The sequence below is a fragment of the Cimex lectularius genome, unplaced genomic scaffold (genome assembly GCF_000648675.2).
Source record: "Cimex lectularius strain Harlan isolate CLEC.00 unplaced genomic scaffold, Clec_2.1 scaffold24, whole genome shotgun sequence".
NCBI classification, from domain to species: domain Eukaryota; kingdom Metazoa; phylum Arthropoda; class Insecta; order Hemiptera; family Cimicidae; genus Cimex; species Cimex lectularius.
Genome location: NW_019392666.1, coordinates 2,007,046 through 2,013,161, shown reverse-complemented (window position 1 = coordinate 2,013,161; position 6,116 = coordinate 2,007,046). Strand labels below are relative to the sequence as shown.

General features: G+C 37.8%; 1 long non-coding RNA gene across 1 annotated transcript; it reads right to left on the bottom strand.

The window, feature by feature from the left end:
* Window positions 1-250: 250 nt before the first annotated feature.
* LOC106660989 lies at window positions 251-4,747 on the bottom strand. Its single transcript, XR_001339615.2, has 2 exons — window positions 4,190-4,747; window positions 251-586 (listed from the first exon to the last, which is right to left on the bottom strand). It is a non-coding gene; the product is annotated as an uncharacterized LOC106660989 (long non-coding RNA).
* Window positions 4,748-6,116: the final 1,369 nt, after the last annotated feature.

Below are 6,116 nucleotides of genomic sequence, written 5' to 3'. Positions count from 1 at the left end.
TTTACTTCATATGGAATGTTTTCCAATTACCACTGGCTGAAATCATAATTTCTGCTAGGATGCACACGCATTCGATCGGGTATGTCCGAAATAGCTGATATGTTTGATTTAAATAAACTAATTTATTGTCCACCATGGCATTTTAGAATAATGTCTTTTATGCTTATCGGTTAAAACCTCTCGCCTCTGACCACACAAAATCTTTGAACGGAACTAAGTAAATAGGTTAATAAATAATATTGGCAATAAGTAAAAATGTAAGTCAATTTTTATATTGTACAACACAATTGAACATAGTCCAAAACAACTATATCAACAGAAAGTACAGTATTGTCTTTAAAACAAAACCCTTCTATCCTATTACATTTAATTATCCGTCTTTATTTATTCAATAAAAACATTTTTCCAGTATTGCTGTGCGTTGCTTTTTCAAATTTTTAATCGGCCGACTATTTTGAATCCCATATGGGACATGTAATTGATACTCCCAACCGTCAGGTTGAGGCCCGAAGCAAACATATCGTGGGACGACACGGTCGAAATCATTGTTGCGACCACAATCAATAAAAGAGTGACTTGAAGATACCTGAAAATATTAAAAGAAAAGTTAAAAAAATATACACTGTAATCATTAGTACACACGCTATGGATTAGTGACAATGTGCCCTATTTTTTTTCTTTTGAAGGGAAAAATAATGCGGTAATTGATTAAAACTTATATCATTTTTAATTAATCAAAATTATATGGAAAAATCAGACACATTAATTATTTATGAATATTTAATGTAAATTTTATTCTTTAACGGACTAATTGTAATATAATTTCATCACAGATAGAAATTTATAGTTAAATATTTCATGTACAAAATTAAAACACTTAAATATTCTTTTTTTTATTCTTCTTATACTTATTTAGTCAGTTTTGTGTGTGCGGTGTTGAAACTATCACATCTCACAGACTACTGGCAATTCCAGCTTTTGTTATTTACAATAAATTACAGGCAGCCTCTAGAATTTTGCCCCTAGTTGCAAAATCCAAGCCCATTCACACTAACTCGTAATTTTTTTTTATTTGCATATCATTTACCCACTTAGGACGGTAGAAAACTCGATATTCCTCTATCACCCGTCACCTACTAATTATCTAACCTATTTGATGGTCGATGGGGTACACAATATTCCGTCATTGATCTCTCAAACAACACAATCACGCTAATAAGCACATTCACCTTCACACACACTATGAGCCGGAAAAATATCAGAAAAACCCTGCCTCCTCCAAGAATTGGAAGAGGGGACCCAGAAATTCGCTGCCTTGCTCAAGCACAATTCTCATATCTACGCATTTTTTAGGCGCTCTCACCCTTCAATTAGGTTGGACACATCGAGTAACGTTCCTATATGCCGATCACTTACGAGGGTTTGTATCCATAATTTAGTGAGGGTCATCCTTCTTCTCCGAGTCATATCATCCGAGGGCCACCTATCGACAAAGATCACTAGAACTTCTCCGCCTGTCCAGCCCTCCGAAGCTGCCACTTTCGTGTTTTTATTGATTTTTAGTGCCACGTGGCCGGATCGCAGTGGATAATTGTTAATTGGATGTTACTAGGGAAATGCGTACTTGAGTGTGGACCGGTGGGGTACACAGTACTCCGCCATCCATCTTTCTCACAACACATTCACGCTAATAAGTATAGTCACATTCACACACACTATGGGACGGAAAAATATCAGAACCATGTACAACGAAACAATCATGCTTCCTCCAAGAATTGTAAGAGGGGACCCAGATACCTGCTGCCTTGCTTAAGCACCATTTTCATATCTACGCAGTCCTACGAGCTCTCTATATGGAGTCGACAATTGCACCCTTCAATTAGGTTGGACAGATTGAGTAACCTTCCTACATGCAGGACACTTACGATGGTTGTGGCCTAAAAGTAATTGTCAGTGTGTCAACCTCCCATGGTCTATCCTTAATTGAGTGAGGATCATCCTTCTACTCCGAGACATATCCGACAGCCACCTATCGACAAAGATCACGAGCGCCGATTCAGCCCTCCGAAGCTGCCCCTTTCGTGATTTATTGCATTTTTAGTGCCAAGGGACCGGATTGCGGTAGTAAGGGACAGTTGGTAGTTCTTAATCAGGTAGATTTGACTACATTTTAATTGCTTGATGTTAGACAGTAACTTTTTCTTAATGTATACCATGGCTATAATTGGCACACGTTTGATTCATCTTATTAACGATACAAATATCGTTTGTAACGATACAAAATCCTCAAAAGGATTCGATTAGAAAAATGTTCGTTTGTAGAGCAGATCATGTCTGTAACAATTTAATTTGTCATACAAGGATGATGTATGATGATTACCTCAAATAATTGCTTGGCTTCATAATATAAACATGAGACAGTGGCGTTCTTGACCTTTCAATAAGACAAAAAATATATCTTCTTTTGGTAAGTAAACTTTTACAACCACCTCTTACAACGTATTAAACTAAATTGGCTCCATTCTTATAGTCTTTTATCATCAGTTTGATTTCCATCACCCTCACTTACAGATTAGCTAAGTCCCCACGTTGTAGATTCATCGCCTCCTCCTTTGAAAAGGATAGATATTGCCCGGTTGCTTCTCAACGTTGTGGAAGCAATCGAATTTGGAATCCTGCTATTTAATTCCAAAGGCATCCTACATACTATTATATTATTTTTAGTTCGTCCAAATGTCCTACCTCGAACGAAACTTTTGAGCCATATACAGTTCTTCGGGAGGTTGTGTCAAAACAGTCCTGTTTCACTGACCTAATATCTTCCCATGCTTTTAAATCACGTCTTAAGTTCAGGATGTATATGTATGTAACCTTCACTTTACGTCGAGCAATTCTACTTCTAGTATATCTTACCAGTATTTCTTGCCCCCATGTTTGACCGTTTCCGCTACTTACGACGGAACTTCGGTAACTCAAAGCCCCTATATAAAGTAGAAACAAAGAGCCAAATTTTCAATTAATCAACACCTCCCCCCAACTCTTAGGCAGGCAACCAAAACTTCTTCGCATTAGTAAAATATAAATCTATAAACTTCATAAACCGATCTGGACATGCATACTAGTATGTGGTACAGCCAAAGCAACCGACTTCTCCAGAATCTATTCCTTCCAGTGCAAAACCTTGCGTCATGTAGCGAACATTTTACACAATTCATTATATTTAGATTTACCATTTTTTTAAAAGTAAAAATTAAAATGGCAAAAATGCTATGCGTAGTCATAAAAACTGGTGAGTGTCCAGCAAAAAGCAAAAAATATTAAAATAATAAAACTATCAGGGGTATCGGTGGCCGCAAAGGTAAAGGCGTTGGCACGGCGCTCTTCACTGTTAAGGTAAAGGCCCCGGGTTCGAATCCAGTGGCCCTACATTCAAACCCGACGTAAATACAAATGGCCTTTTCTTCGTCAACAACACCGCCTCCTCGAGGGTTGATATGTCCTGTGCTGTTACAAACCATCGTAAAAAATAAATAAACACAACTATATAAATAATACACTATTTTTCGAAATTTTGCAATATTTTTTTTTTTTAATCAACCCTCGGGGTGCCGGTGTTTTATTTATTTATGTGTTTTTTTACGAGAGTTCGCAACAGCAGAGGTCATATCAACCCTCGGGGTGCCGGTGTTTTATTTATTTATGTGTTTTTTTACGAGAGTTCGCAACAGCAGAGGTCATATCAACCCTCGGGGTGCCGGTGTTTTTGAAAAAAAGCCCATTTGTAAGTATGTCGGGTTCGAATGCAGGGCCGCTGGATTCGAACCCGGGACCTTTACATTACAGTGATGAGCGCCGTGTCAACGCCTAAACCGTTGCGGCCACCGACGCCCCCCTACCAATGTTATTGGATTTGCTCACGGATATCCTAACTGTATGTGAACTATAAAGGAAACCCAAATTTAAATTTCATTCCATTTACCAGCAAACTCTTGTTCAAAGGGTGGGAAAAATTGTTCATACAAAATATCTATGATTGGATAAAAACGTTTTCTCATTAAAGCCACAGTCATATTAGTATTTATGTGTAGATTGAATATATTTCTCGTTCATAATTTCTGACGACATAAAAACACGATTTTCGATGGTTATTTTGTGCAGTTAAAAAAAAAAGATAATTTTAATAACTTACATATGTGCCATTTTCTGCACTACCTTTTTCCATCGTCAGAGGAATTTCAGCATTACTTCTTTCTTAAACTTATCATACTCTATCACGAAAAACTGCCGAATATGTTTTTGACGGTCAACGAGCGAAGTGTTTCCCATGAAGCGAATTTGATAGCGCCCAGAATAAAGAAAAATATGCCGGCCCAGGATCAGGTGAAAAAGACGATGCCGGACATCCCAGGTAAACTCCACCAACTTTTGCCGCGTCCGCGATAAGACGTGATGTCGGGCGTTGTCTAATCGTCAAATGACCCAGTTTACACAAAAAGGGTCGGGTGTGTTACGTTTCACAAGAGAATATCTGAACATGTGGTCTAGCAAATTCAATCCGGACAGCTGGTGAAGGATTTACGTTTCTTCCCGAAATATGTACCTCAGAACATCCAAATATCTTTGAAAGGTGTAAGATTGTTCAGTCTTCAAAAATACCTAAACATACTGTTTCAAAAAATACGAAAAAATTATGCAAAATTATGTACTGAATTTGTAAGAAAACAAACGATGAATAAATTCATATTAAATTAAAAAAATATATTTTATTTTACAGCTTAATATCTCACAGTTATAGTTGTGTTTCGACTTTTCTTCATCTTCAGTTTTGGGTGTGCATTCCTGCTTAATCGGGTTGCTTTTGGAAGTATAAGGTAGAAGGTACTTTTTGGTGATATTTATATTTAGAATTCACATAAAATTCACTGCATATCGGGCCAACCTTGGCCTACCACAAAATCTAACAATATTACTTTTACAATTAATTAAAGTTTTTAGTTGAGATAAAAATGTCAATGGCACGAGCGGGATTCGAACCCACGATCTTCGGCTTGATACGTCGCTGCTCTACCACTTGAGCTATCGTGACCTCGATCCACTCTGACTGAAAAATGGCAAAAAGGAGGGAAAACTGATAAGGTGGTTGAGATAGGAAATTGATGTCCGAGTGGATCGAGGTCACGATAGCTCAAGTGATAGAGCAGCGGCGTTTCTAGCCGAAGATCGTGGGTTCGAATCCCGCTCGTGCCATTGACTTTTTTATCTCAACTAAAAACCTTAATTAATTGTAATATATTAATTGGTCAAGCGGGCCATGAAATTTCTACTAATTAGTGAATTGTTTGATTTCTGTTGAAATATGTATAATTTCTTTAGTAAATTAGGTTGCAAATTTTTTATGGGTTATAAACAGTCGAAACGTTGGCACGATAAAGAAAATGTTTTTCTGAAACCTACATCACACCAGTCCGCGATTTCCTAATAATCATCGACTAACGGACCCTAATCACCACACATTTCTGTGTTTTGTTTGCTTGACTATTCATGGCATCTATGCTGTTGCTTTGTTCAGTACTTTTTGTATGTCAGTTTGCCTATTATTCTAAAAACCACCTCATTTACATCACTACATTATAACCCATATGGACATTCTACATTCGGGTTTAAAGAAACTAACGAAGCATCCAACCCAGAGGCGCGCCGTGTGTTCGATTCCCATCGTAAAAATCCTTTCAGATCGTCCCTGATTATTGAAGCGTCCCTTGCCTTGCGACGTTCTAAGTGAGAATGATGGTGATTAACGTTAATATTCAGGAGGCCGTTACCAACTGAACATCAGTTTTACTTAATCGCAGCAATTAGCACAGGTGTAAATAACAGCATGAATTAAAAAAAGATCAGTTAAACGAGAAGACTTTTAATTTTATTTGCGTAAACGTCTTTGGGACGATGGACCTTTATTCGGGCCGTTTTATTATCATTGACGTCGGTGGCCGCAACGGTTTAGGCGTTGACACGGCGATCATCACTGTAAGGTAAAGGTGCTGGGTTCGAACCCATTGGCCCCGCATTCGAACCCGACATACTTACAAACTGATCTTATTTTCTCAAAAACACTG